The sequence below is a fragment of the Amblyraja radiata genome, chromosome 37 (assembly GCF_010909765.2).
Source record: "Amblyraja radiata isolate CabotCenter1 chromosome 37, sAmbRad1.1.pri, whole genome shotgun sequence".
NCBI classification, from domain to species: Eukaryota; Metazoa; Chordata; class Chondrichthyes; order Rajiformes; family Rajidae; genus Amblyraja; species Amblyraja radiata.
The window spans coordinates 17,182,372-17,196,923 of record NC_045992.1 but is presented as its reverse complement, the minus strand read 5'-3'; the positions used below and the strand labels follow the sequence as shown (position 1 = coordinate 17,196,923).

At 49.2% G+C, this 14,552-nt stretch overlaps 1 long non-coding RNA gene across 1 annotated transcript in view; it reads right to left on the bottom strand.

The window, feature by feature from the left end:
* Nucleotides 1–445: 445 nt before the first annotated feature.
* The window catches only part of LOC116966485, a 107,604-nt gene continuing 93,497 nt past the window's right edge, over nucleotides 446–14,552 (bottom strand). The window contains exons 2-3 of the long non-coding RNA XR_004410035.1: nucleotides 10,475–10,481; nucleotides 446–530 (exon numbers count right to left, since the gene is read on the bottom strand). This is a non-coding gene — a long non-coding RNA (uncharacterized LOC116966485). The remainder of the gene's footprint in view (nucleotides 531–10,474; nucleotides 10,482–14,552) is intronic.

Genomic DNA, 14,552 nt, shown 5'->3' with positions numbered 1-14,552 from the left:
TTTCTTGGACATATGACAATAAAGCACTTGTGTTTTGTGTTTTGTGCATTTTGTGCTTTTTTTAATGACTGTTGGAAAATCAATTTCCTTCCTAGGAAAAATAAAGTCTATAGTGTGGTATCGATATGCATCGTACAGGACCAGTGTATGGGCGATGGCTGGCCTGGTCAGCACGGGCTCGGAGGGCAGAAGGGCCTGTGTGTCTGCGCTGAATGTTCAAGTCTAAAGTCTCGAGTGACACAGTGTAGGTTTCCCTTGCATGTGACACTGGGCTTTGTGTACTGGGGAGGGGGTGGATAACATGCTGTGGGAAGCTGCAAGCAGAGAGAACACTGGACCATTCCACTCATACAGGGTGATGAGTGGGAGGAGGATACATCGAAGGATTGGCTGTGTCCGCCGTGCGCTAGCGAAGGCCCCCTTTATACATGCCCGCTCACACAGAGAGAGAGAGAGAGAGAGAGAGAGAGTAGGCAGTGGAGCTGCTGCTGCTGCTACTGCTCCATTCAGATGCACCCTCCTCCCTCGCACTTCAGCAGGTAGGAACAGCATGTGTTTTGTTTAGCTTTCTTTCGGGCTATTCTGCTCCCGATTTCCCCGTTCCCTGCAATGCTTATTCAGCCGATGCACCATCTTATCGCAATGACGAGCAGCACATCACGGAAATACTACTCTTGCTGTTGCAAAGTGCCTCCACGTTCAACTGGGGTCGGAGAATGAAGATAGGCACAACAATGCTGGAGTAGCTGAGCGGGTCACGCAGCATCTCTAGCGGGAAAGCAATAGGTGACGTTTCGGGTCGAGACCCTTCTCCAGACTGAGATAATTATTTTATATGTTGTAGATAAAATAGCATATGTGAGTGTGGTATTTGATGTGTTAACGCTGGCAGCCAGCATGCAGATTATTCGTGGCTTCTATGGCTAAATGCTGTGTGTGTGTGTATGTATACAGTGTGTCTCTAGGGTTCTGACTTGGGCAGTGAATGGAGTGTGCGTTGCAGTGTGTGTTGATGTTTGAGCAGCAAGGGGGGGGGGGACACCTCCAGCATTCACTCACTCACTCACTCGCTCGCTCGATCACTGCGGATTATGCAATGACCAAGTCAACACTGCACTGAACCAGCGGACTAGTGGGGCATCACCAGCCAGAGTACAGTGAAGATGCACGCAAAAAGCTGGAGAAACATCGAATCATCGAAAAATAGGTGCAGGAGTAGGCCATTCGGCCCTTCGAGCCAGCACTGCCATTCAATACGATCATGGCTGATCATCCAAAATCCGGCTTTCCCCCCCATATCCCTTGATTCCTTTGGCCCGAAGAGCTAAATCTAACTCTCTCTTGAAAACATCCAGTGAATCAGCCTCCACTGCCTTCTGTGGCAGAGAATTCCCCAGATTCACAAATCTCAGGGTGAAAAAGTTTACCTCATCTCAGTTCTAAATCCTTTATTCTTAAACCGTGACCCCCTGGTTCTGGACTCCGTCAACATCAGGAACATTTTTCCTACATCTAGCCTGTCCAATCCTAAAGAATGTTATATGTTTCTATGAGATACCTTCTCATCCTTCTAAATTCCAGTGAATACAAGCCCATTGACAGCATCTCTGGAGAGAAGGAATGGGTGATGGGTGCAGGCTCGAAGGGCCGAATGGCCTACTCCTGCACTTATTTTCTATTTTCTATGTATCAGGTCGAGGCACTGCTTCAGACTGGTTAGGGATAAGGGAAACGAGAGATATAGATGTTGATGTGGAAAGATAAAGAACAATGAATGAAAGATATGCAAAAAATTACGATGGTAAAGGACTAATGGTGTGCCTCAGGGTTCGGCGTTGGGCCCATTGCCATCTGTCATCTGTTTAGTTTAGAGATACAGTGCGGAAACAGGCCCTTCGGCCCTACTTGCCCACACCGACCAACATGTCCCATCTAGTCCACCGACCAGCGATCCCCGCACATTAACACTATCCTACACACAATTCTACATTAATACCAAGCCAATTAACCTACAAACCTGTATGTCTTTGGAGTGTGGGAGGAAAACCAAAGATCTCAGAGAAAACCCACGCAGGTCACGGGGAGAACATACAAACTCTGTACAGACAGCACCCGTAGTCAGGATCGAACGCGGGTCTCTGGTGCTGTGAGGCAGCAACTCTACCGCTGCACCACCCTATATCAATGATTTGGATGAGAACGTACATGACATGGTGAGCAAGTTTGCAGGGGACACTAAAGTGGGTGATATTATAGATAGTGAAGATGGTTGTGAACAATTGCAGCAGGTTCTTGATCGATTGGCCAGGTGGGCAGAGGAATGGTGGATGGAATTTAATACAGAGAAATGTGAGGTGTTGCATTTTGGGAAGTCTAACATGGGCAGGACCCACACAGTGAATGGTAGGGCTGTGTGTAGTGTTGTAGAGCAGAGGGATCTCGGAGTGCAGGGGCATAGCGGTATCACAGGTATTAGATAGGGTGGTCCAAAGGCTTTTGGCACATTGGCCTTGATCACTCACAATATTGGTTCGAGAGGCTGGGAGGTCATTTTGCAGTTGTATAAAATGTTGGTGAGGTTGCATTTAGAGCATTGTATTCAGTTCTGGTCACCATGTTACAGGAAAGATGTTGTCAAGCTGGAAAGGGTGCAGAGAAGATTTATGTGGGTGTTGCCAGGACAAGAGGGTGTGAGCTATTGGGAGAGGTTGAGTAGACAATAGACAATAGGTGCAGGAGTAGGCCATTTGGCCCTTTGAGCCAGCACCGCCATTCAATGTGATCATGGCTGATCATCCACAATCAGTACCCCGTTCCTGCCTTCTCCCCATATCCCTTGACTCTGCTATTTTTAAGAGCTCTATCTAGCTCTCTCTTGAAAGCATCCAGAGAACCTGCCTCCACTGCCCTCTGAGGCAGAGAATTCCACAGACTCACAACTCTCTGTGAGAAAAGGTTTCCTCGTCTCCGTTCTAAATGGCTTACCCCTTATTCTTAAATGGTGGCCCCAGGTTCTGGACTCCCCCAATATCGAGAACATGTTTCCTGCCTCTAGCCTGTCCAAGCCCTTAACAATCTTAGATGTTTCAATGAGATCCCCTCTCATCCTTCTCAACTCCAGAGTGTACAAGCCCAGCTGTTCCATTCTCTCAGCATATGACAGTCCCGCCATCCCGGGAATTAACCTTGTAAACCTACGCTGCACTACCTCAATAGCAAGAATGTCCTTCCTCAAATTAGGGGACCAAAACTGCACGCAACTGTACTTTCTTCAGTAATAAACACAGTGCTGGAGTAACTCAGTGGATTAGGCATCATCTCTGGAGAATATGGATAGGTGACCTTTCGGGTCAGAACCCTTCTTCAGACTGGATAAATAAGGAACTGCAGATGCTGGTTTACAAAAGACGACATGCCACTGGAGTAACTAGGCGGGTCTGGCAGCATCTCTGGAGAATAGGGATAGGTGACATTTTTGGTCGTGACCCTTCTTCTAACTGATTGTAGGGGGGAGGAACTGGAAGCAAGAAAAGACCAGGACACATGCGATGACATTAGGCAGGGTGGTTCCCTGATAGGCTGATTGTTGTCTGGGGATGGTGTAATCCCAAGAGTACATGTTTACCTTCAGTAACAAGCCATAGAAAGTACAGACTAGAACCGAGACCAGGCGCAGACTGAGCGATCGTTTCGCTGAACACTTCCGCTCAGTCCGCCTTGACCTACATGATCTCCCAGTTGCCAAACACTTTAACCCCACTCCCATTCCCACACTGACCTTAATATCCTGGGCCTCCTCCACTGTCAGAGTGAGGCCCAATGCAAATTGGAGGAACACCACCTCATATTTTGTTTGGGCTGCTTACACCGCAGCGGTATGAACATTGATTTCTCTAATTTCAAGTAACCCCTTGCCTTCCCTCTCTCTCCGTCTCTTCCCGCACCCTCGTCGTCATACTAGCTTCATTGTTTGTATCCACTCGTTATTACCTTCCCCACAACCAACAATGGACCATTGTGGGCTCCACCTTTCCTTGAGCATCGTTGCTGACTTTGATTTGTCCGTTTGCATTCCTTTCATTCAACTGTCCTTTGTACCTTCTCATGCCTCTACCTTCCCTCTCCCCTGACTCTCAGTCTCAACAAGGTGCTCGACCCGAATCGTCACCTATTGCTTTTCTCCAGAGATGCTGCCTGACCCGCTGAGATACTCCAGCACTTAGTGTCTACCTGCAATGATAACATTGGCCTTTATGCATGGCCTGAAGTTACAATGGATTTTGGGGGGAGATGGGGTCTCTGGTAGGTTGGCATGGGGGTAGGAAATGTACACCAGTTAGATAAGGACCAGGATAGATAACGGCAGTAGCACCATGTGCGATTCTCAGCATCACGGGTGGTTTGGGATGTTTTCCTCCCACCCCTCTCTGTTGCTGAAGAGGTCCAGTGAAGGATCTGCAGAATCTGCCCCCCCCTCCCCCCTCATCACGGGCCGTCTCCTCCCACATCCCAAAGACGTGCGGGTCTAGATCAATCTGTCTTTGTAAATTGCCCCTAGTGTGTGGGGAGTGGATGAGAAAGTGGGATAACTTGGAACTGCGGGTGATCGGTGGTCAGCATGGACTCGGTGGGCCGAAGGGCCTGCTTCCGTGCTGGGACCACTGAGCAGGCTACGTTTGTGTGACTCTGCTGTTAGACATGGTCACTGCATTGTCTACTGTCGAGGTTCTCTTTGCCTTCTCCATGGGGCAGGGCTGCTGGTGAACCAGTGAGGAGGGTGCGGTAACTTTAAGACTGGGAATGGTTCGTGAGTACTCTCCCTATCATTCTAGAATCATTTTGGACAAGGTACAAGGGTGGGAACGATTTAGGGGCATTAGTCAAATGCAGGCACATGGAGCATGGGCAAGCAGTAAAGTTGCCGTCTCACAGCTCCAGAGACCCGGGTTCGATCCTGACCTGGGGGTGCTGTCTGTGTGGAGTTTGCACGTTCCCCCTGTGACCACATTCCAAAGATGTGTGGGTTTGTAGGTTAATCGATCACTGTAACTTGCCCCTAGTGTGCAGGTTGTGGAAGTGGGCCAACATGGAATGTGCTTGTGGGGTGATGGATGGTCGGTGTGGACTCGGTGGGCTGACGAGCCTGTTTCCATGCTGTATATCTAAACTAAACTAAAGTATAGTACAGGAACAGGCCCTTGGCCCCATAATGCTTGTTCTGAACTTGATGCCAAATGAAACTAATCTCCTCTGCCAGCACTTGATCAATATCCCTGTAATCCCTGCATATCCATGTGCTGACCTAAAAGCCTCTTAAACGCCACTACCCTATGTGCCGCCACCACTACCGCTAGATCCAGACACTCACCAGTCTTTGCGTGTGTGGGTGGTGGGGGTGGTGAAAAAATTTGCATCTCCTGTAAACTTTGCTGATCTCATCATATACTGTAGCTATAGACCCATACATGATCAGTATCCGACACACCAGGGGCAGTTACAGAAACCAATTCACCTACAAACCCGCATGTCTTTGGAATGTGGGAGGAAACCGGAGCACCCGGAGAAAACCCACGCGGAGAATGTACAAACTCTGTGCAGGCAGCACCTGTAGTCAGGATCGAACCGGGGTCTCTGGCGCTGTGAGGCAGCAACTACCTGTGCGCCACTGTGCCGCTGGTGGACCCAACATGAGGATATAGTAGATCCCTGGTCAATTCTTCCCTTCCCACCCGTACCACCCCCTCCCCGGGCACTTTCCCTTGCAACCGCAAGAGATGCTACACTTGTTGCTTTACTTCCCCCCTCGACTCCATTCAATGACCCAAGCAGTCGTTCCAGGTGCGACAGAGGTTCACTTGCACCTCCTCCAACCTCATCTATTGCATCCACTGCTCTAGGTGTCAGCTGATCTACATCGGTGAGACCAAGCATAAGCTTGGCGATCGTTTCGCCAAACACCTCCGCTCGGTCCGCATTAACCAGCCTGATCTCCCGGTGGCTCAGCACTTCAACTCCCCCTCCCATTCCGAATCTGACCTTTCTGTCCTGGGCCTCCTCCATGGCCAGAGTGAGCACCACCGGAAACTGGAGGAGTAGCACCTCATATTCCGCTTGGGCAGTCTGCACCCTAGTGGCATGAACATTGACTTCTCCAATTTCCGGTAGCCCTTGCTGTCTCCTCCCCTTCTCAGCTCTCCCTCAGCCCCCTGGCTCCTCCTCTTCCTTTCTTCTTCCCGCCCCCCCCCCCTCCCCCACCCTGCATCAGCCTGAAGAAGGGTTTCGGCCTGAAACGTTGCCTCTTTCCTTCACTCCATAGATGCTGCTGCACCCGCTGAGTTTCTCCAGCAATTTTGTCTACTATAGTAGATACATCCTTGTGATGCTGATAGACTAATGAATATCGGAAACAAGCCAAGTTTGACTCTCTAGGCATTATCATCATTTTGAAAGCAGATATCAGCTTTGGCAAATATGCAGTGTGGTCTTGCCACAATGTGATGTGGACACAAGGATTAAACTACAAGAAGAGATTGCAGAAACGAATGCGACATATTTTGTAATTGAGAAGACTATGGGTAATATGATCAAAGTTCTCAACTTGAATATAATAAGAAATGATTCACTTTGTCTGGGGAGGAGAGGACCAGAAACTTGATCCAAATGTTGGAAACTTTGTAATCTGGATTGAAGTCTGACTGCAGGCAGAGATTGTGTATGAAGGAACTGCAGATGCGGGTTTAAACCGAAGATCGACACAAAAAGCTGGAGTAACTCGGCGGGTCAGAAAGCTTCTCTGGAGAAAAGGAATTGGTGACGTTTCAGGTCGAAACCCTTCTTCGGCCTGAGTCAGGGGAAAGGTAAACGAGAGAAATAGATGGTGATTTAGAGAGATATAGAACAAACAAATTAAAGATGTGCAAAAATATGACCATGATAAAGGAAACAGGCCGTTGTTAGCTGTGGGCTTGGTGAAAACGAGCTACAGACAATGAGACTCAACAAGATGACTGAAACTTGTACAATGTCTTGGGTGGAGGAGGGACGAAGAGATAGGGGATGCAAGGGTTACTTGGAGTTCGAGGAGTTAAAGCCCTGTCCCACGGTACGAGTTCATTCCAAGAGTTCACCCGAGTTTGCCCTGATTCGAATTCAGGGATTTACGGTAATGGCCGCTCGTCAGTACTCGGGGCTCTCGTGGACATTTTTAATCATGTTGAAAAATCTTCACGAGTCTTCCCGTGCTTACCTGCCGTTAGCGAGTCTTCCCAAGTACCTGCCGTTAGCGTTACGAGCCGCTAAGAGACGTCCCCGAGCTCCGACATACCCGCTACGTTCATTCTCCGTGCTTACCACGAGTTTGATTTTTTTTAACTCGGGAGAGCTCCGGGAATGAACTCGCACCGTGGGACAGGGCTATTAGAGAAATTAATGTTCATACCGCTGGGGTGTAAGCTGCCAAAGCGAAATATAAGGTGCTGTTTGGCCTCATTCTCCAATTTGCATTTGGCCTCATTCTGACAGTGGAGGAGGCCCAGGACAGAAAGGTCAATGTGTGAATGGGAAGGGGAATTGGCAAGCGGGAGATCAGGTAGGTCCAGGCGGACTGAGCGAAGGTGTTCAGCGAAATGATCGCCCAGTCTACATTTGGTCTCGCCGATGTATAAGAGTCCACATCTTGAATAACGGATACAGTAGATGAGGTTGGAGGAGGTGCAAGTGAACCTCTGTCTCACCTGAAAGGACTGTCGGGGTCCTTGGACAGATGATTTATAAAATACAATTTTGAGCATAGAAGTTGGGAGGTCATGTTGCAGATGTTGGTGAGGTTGCATTTTGGGTATTGTGTTCAGTTCTGGGCACCATGTTATAGGAAAGATGTTGTCAAGCCACATAGGGTGTAGAGAAGATTTATGCGGATGTTGGCAGGACTCGAGGACAGAGCTATAGGGAGGTTGAGCAGGTTGGGACTCTATGGAGGATGAGGGGTGATCATATAGTGTATAAAACGATGAGAGGAATAGATCGGGTGATGCAAAGAGTCTCCTTCCCAGAGTGGGGTATCGAAAACCAGAGAACATAGGTTCAAGGTGAGGGGGGAAAGATTTAATAGGAATCTCAGGGGTAACGTTTTCACAGGTGTATGTATGGAATGAGCTGCCAGAGGAGGTAGTTGAGGCAGGGACTATCGCAACATTTATGAAACAGGTACATGGATAGGGCAGGTTTAGAAGGATTTGGGCCAAATGCAGGCAGGTGGGACTAGTGTAGATGTGACATGTTGGGCGGTGTGGGCACGTTGGGCCGAAGGGACTGTTTCCACGCTGTATCACTCTATGACTATGTGACACTAGCACAGTCAGCATTTTTGCTCAGTAATATTAGCACCCAGTATCTCTTGACTGTAGATGTCAGGTAAATTAATTTCTGGGGCAAGCCAAGTTTGACAATCTCGTGGGGCAGCACGGTGGCGCAGCAGTAGAGCGACTACCTTACACTACCAGAGATCCAGGTTCGATCCTGACAACAGGTGCTTGCCTGTATGGAGTTTGTACCTTCTCCCCGTGACCTGCGTGGGTTTTCTCCAAGATCTTCGGTTTACTCCAAAGACGTACAGGTCTGTAGATTAATTGGCTTGTTATAAATGTAAATTGTCTGTCGTGTGTGTAGGATAAGTGTTATTGTGTGGGGATCGCTGGTCGGCATGGACACGGTGGGCTGAAGGGCCTGTTTCCGTGCTGTATCTCTAAAACTAAAGTTAGAAAGCAGATATTGGGCTTGACGGACATGTAGTGTGAACTCACTAGAGTGCCGCCTGGATCCAAGGATTAAATTAGTGGAAGAGATTTCAAGCACATTTGGACAGGTAGACAATAGATAATAGACAATAGGTGCAGGATTAGGCCATTCGGCCCTTCGAGCCAGCACTGCCATTCAATGTGATCATGGCTGATCATCCCCAATCAGTACCCCGTTCCTGCCTTCTCCCCATATCCCCTGACTCCGCTATCTTTAAGAGCCCTATCTAGCTCTCTCTTGAAAGCATCCAGAGAACCTGCCTCCACCGCCCTCTGAGGCAGAGAATTCCACAGACTCACCACTCTCTGTGAGAAAAAGTGTTTCCTCGTCTCCGTTTTGAATGGCTTACTCCTTATTCTTAAACTGTGGACCCTGGTTCTGGTCTCCCCCAACATCGGGAACACGTTTCCTGCCTCTAGTGTGTCCAAACCCTTAACAATCTTATATGTTTCAATGAGACCCCCTCTCATTCTTCTAAACTCCAGAGTGTACAAGTATCTTGGATACTTGGATAAGAAAGGTTTAGAAGGATATGGACCAAATGCAGGCAGGTGGGACCAGTGCAGATGGGGCATGTTGGTCAGCATGAGCAAGTAGGGCCGAAGGGCCTGTTTCCCTGCAGTTATGACTTGATGACACTCTATGAGATTGCAGACTAACGCTATATATTTTTTATAATTCAGACTGAAGGGAAATCGGCCAAAGTTCTCAAGATACTAAGATAAGCCACGTATATTGGGTTCTTTTAAGGCGTTGTCTCTGTGGTATTGGTGCTCTCTATGTGGAGGTTGCATGTTCTCCCTGTGACTGCGTGGGTTACCTCCAGGTGCTCCGGTTTCCTCCCACATCCTAAAGACGTGCGGTTTTGCAGGTTAATTGTCCCTCTGTAAATTGTCCCTAGTGTGTAGGGAGTGGATGAGAAAGTGGGATAACATAGAACTAGTGTGGACGGGTGATCGATGATTGGCGTGGCCTCGGTGGGCCGACGGGGCTGTTGATATGATGTAGCTCTAAACTGAAAAATACATAATTGAAATTACATTGTGGTGTATTGGACTTTCAGAAGGCCTTTGAAAGGTGCCACACAAGAGATCATTAAACATAATGGACGCACTCAGGATTGTGGATGATCTACTGGTGTGGGTTGGGGTTGGGAACAGCAAACAGTGTGTGAATAATGTTTAGGAAGGAACTGCAGGTGCTGGTTTAAACCAAAGATAGACACAAAATGCTGGAGTATCTCAGTGGGTCAGACAGGGCTGCACGGCAATGCAGCGGTTGTGTTGACCCAGGTTCAATCCTGCCTACGGATGCTGTCTGTATGAAGTTTGTACATTCTCCCCGTGACTGCGTGGATTTTCACCAGGTTCAGTTTAGTTTAGTTTAGAGATTCAGCGCGGAAACAGGCCCTTTGGCCCACCGGGTCCGCGCCGACCAGCGATCCCCGCACATTAACACTATCCTCCACACACTAGGGACAATTTACATTTATACCAAGCCAAATAACCTACAAACCTGTACGTCTTTGGAGTGTGGGATGAGACCAAAGATCTCGGAGAAAACCCACGCAGGTCACGGGGAAAACGTGCAAACTCCGTACAGACAGCACCCGTACTCGATATCGAACCCGGGTCTCTGGCGCGGCATTCGCTGTGAGGCAGCAACTCTACCGCTGCACCACCGCCCTGGTTTTATCCCACACTCCAAAGATGTACACGTTTGAAGGTTAATTGGCTTCTGTGAAGATTGTGAATTGTCACTAGTGCATCGTGCCCGGGGATCAATGATTGGCACGGCCTCAGTGGGCCGAAGGGCCTGTTTCTGCACTGTATCTCCAAAACAAAAATACTAGAATATCCTTGTGTTTAGCTTTGTGATATAGCTTGTAAAAAGGCCCTTCAGCCCATCAAGTCCATGCTAACCATTAAGCCCATTCATACTAGTTCTATGTTATCCCACTTTCTCATCCATTCCCTTCACACCGGGGGCAATTTACAGAGACCAAACTCTCATGTCTTTGGGATGTGGGAGGAAACAGGAGCACCCGGAGAAAACCAATGCGGTCATAGGGAGGACGTACAAACTCCATGCAGACAGCATCTGTAGTCAGGATCGAACCGGGGTCCCTGGCACAATAGTGTTAATGTGTGGGGGTCGCTGGTTGGCAAGGACTCAGTGGGCCGAAGGGCCTGTTTCTGCGCTGTATCTCTAAAGTAAAAGTGCTCTCTTCTAGCTTTCTTTGTTTTCTCACTTGCACCAAGGTGAAGAAAATATCTGTGTGGACAACACACAGACACAAAGTGTTGGAGTAACTAGCTGCCTGAGCCGCTGAGTTACTCCAGTACTTTGTGTCCTGTTCAATTTTAAAACAATTGTGCGGCACGGTGGCGCAGTTGTAGAGTTGCTGCCTTACAGCGCTTGCAGTGCCTTCTCCTCATAACCTCTGAGACCCTGGTTCAATCCTGACTACCTGTGCTGTCTGTACTGAGTTTGTACATTCTCCCCGTGACCCGTGTGGGTTTCTCCGAGATCTTCGGTTTCCTCCCACACTCCAAAGACGTACAGATTTGTAGGTTAATTGGCTTGGTGTATGTGTACTGACCTTGAGACTTGAGACTTACATCGGAGTCGATCCCTTGCCTGGGATCACTCCAACCGCGGCCTGTGGACTATACATCGGGAGCTCGCAGTCTCGGGAGAGGCCGTGGATGTCGGCAGCTCCAACGTTGTGGAAGGTTTGACCTGCCTCCCCGTCAGGTTCGATTGTCCAGCACGGGGGAGCTAACATCACCCCCAATGCAGGAGCTGATTGCCTCAACACAGAGGGCCCGCTCCCGGCTACGGGAGTCAAGATCATCCCGTCAACGGAGGGCTCGAGGCTCCCGAACCGCGGGAGCGATAATGGAAGAGACTGAACTTTTTTTTCACCTTCCATCACAGTGGAGGAATGCGGAGGAGTCACTGTGGTGGATGTTTATGTTAAAATGTGGTTTGTGTGTTCCGTTGCTGTTTATTTGTATGACTGATGGGCTTGTCCCACTGTACGAGTTTATTCAAGAGTTCTCCCGAGTTTGCCCTGATTCGAAGTCGGAGAATTACGGTAATAGCCGCTTGTAGGTACTCGGGGCTCTCGTGGACATTTTTCAACTTGTTTCAACATGTTTCAACATGTTTCACGAGTCTTCACGCGCTTACCGCGTTTCCCGAGTACCTGCCGTTAGCGTTACGAGCCGCTAAGAGACGTCCCCGAGCTCCGGCGTACCCGCTACGTACATTTTACGTGCTTACCACGAGTTTTTTTTTTTAAACTCGGGAGAGCTCTTACAGTGGGACAGCCCCTTGACTTGGCAAATGAAATTCCTCTTGTGTTGAAAATCATACTTGGTTTATAAAGTATTATTGTGATTGTAAATTGTCCCTAGTATGTGTAGGATTGTGTTAGTGTGCGGGGATCGCTGGTCAGTCGGTGGGCAGAAGGGCCTGTTTCCGCGCTGTATCTCTAAAACCAAAACTAAGTTGGTGGAGAGAAGGCATTATTCATCGTGTACATGGTTACGTGATACACCTGCCACAGACACTAAACCACCCTGCATGAAACTCTGCCGGAAATCCACACCAGGGACCCATCTCAGTAATTAGTGGCAGCTGATGAATATTTGAAGCCATTAGTTTGGGCTCAGTTCAACTGAGCCGTGAACTGGGTTGAACGTGTTACCCGCGCTCCCCCTTCAACACAGGGCTTCTCCTCCAGGAACTTTGCCCCGGTGACCACAACCAGGGGCGCGGAGGTGTGAGGACAAGCTCGTGCATCAAGGCACCACGGGTTGGGAGTGCCCGCATTCTTTCCCATTCTCCTGGTCTATCGGGAAGGACACACATCGTCTGAAGAAGGGTCTCGACCCGGAACGCCACACATTCCTTCCCTCCAAGAGATGCTGCCTGTCCCGTAGTGTTACTCCAGCATTTTGTGTCTATCTTCGGGCTTAAACCAGCATCTGCAGTTCCTTCCGGCACATCGGTCAATCCATCAGGTAAGTCCACCCTCAACTCTTGTCAGCTTCTGCCATGTTTTGGTGGATGCCATTGCCCACACCGACAGCGGCTGATCGCTCCGGAGGGTTGGTGTTGACTTTGGTAGGGATGCATTATTGTCACGTGCACCGAGGTACAGTGAAAAACCTTGTTTGTGCCGTCCGATTAAATCAGATAATACCGGACATGAATCCAATCAAGTCAAACACAAGTATTATTAGGGGGAGAGCAGAGAGACAAATCCAAGATTGCGGAAGGCACAACAACTAAACACCACTTGAAGTTGGAGAAGTCAGTGTTCATACTGCTGGGGTGCAAGCTGCCCAAGCGAAATATGAGGTGCGGTTCCTCCAATTTGCGCTGGGCCTCACTCTGACAGTGGAGGCCCAGGACAGGAAGGTCAGGGGGAGCTAAAGTGTTTGGCAACCTGGAGATCAGGTATGTTTAGGCGGACTGAGCAGAGGTGTTCAGCGAAATGATCACCATCACCGAGCCTGCGCTTGGTCTCGCCAATATACAGAAATCCACACCTGGAACAGCGGATACAGTAGATGAGGTTGGAGGAGGTGCAAGTGAACCTCTGCCTCACCTGGAAAGACTGTCGGGGTCCTTGGATGGAGTCGAGCGGGGAGGTAAAGGGACAGGTGTTGCATCTCCTGCGGTTGCAGGGGAAGGTACCTAGGAAGGGGGTGGTTTGGGAGGGAAGGGATGAATTGACCAGGGAGTTGCGGAGGGAACGGTCTCTGCGGAAAGCAGGAATGGGTGGAGATGGGAAGATGTGGCTAGTGGTGGGATCCCATTGGAGGTGGCGAGAATGTCCGAGGGTTATGTGCTGTATGCGCCGGAGACCCGGGTTCCATCTAACTACGGGAGCTGTCTGTACGGAGTTTGCACGTTCTCCCCGAGACCTGCGTGGATTTTCTCCAGGTGCTCCAGTGTCCTCACACACTCCAAAGACGTGTAAGTTTGAATGTTAATTGGCTTTGGTAAAAATTGTAAATTGTCCCTTGTGTGTGTAGGACAGCGTTAATGTGCGGGGATCGCTGGTCGACGCGGGCCAGGTGGGCCCAAGGGCCTGTTTCTCTACACTAAACTAAATGCTTTTACTTCATATTTTTTCACCCAAATAAGCCGACCAATTCTCTCCTGTTTCCGCGCTGTATCTCTAAAGTCTAGCAGATGGCATATGCAGCAAGCACTCCAAATGACTCATGGCAAGGTGACAGGATGTTTAATTTAATGGCTAACCCACATAACCACCAGCTGCCTGGCAGTGACTGGGTTCAATCAGATGCTGAGAACATTTGGAGATACCTGTGGCAGGGAGAGACACAACCTATTCCCTAGGGAATGGTCGGATCACACAGTGATACTCTATCAGCTCAGGGTTTGGGCCGCATTGTTCGAGAGGGCTGGGCTATTCATATTAAAACCTGAGACAAAAAGGCGAGGACAAGAGGCTTCTTTCCGTGGGCTCATGTTATTGTGTAGCCAGGGCAACGCTGGTTGGCATACAGCGCCCTGTGCTGGCTCCCGTGTCCTGTTCTTTGCGCTATTGTCGGGGTTATTTTAACCTACCTTTGTTGTGAAGGTGGAGATGAAGCAGCCCATTGTAGTGGGGCCACGATGCCGGGCATTAGTCATTAGTGAGGCTTTATACATTCTGTTGGATACGGAGCCAATATCTAGATCAGCTGGCATCAGCTCCATATCAAAGGCTCCCG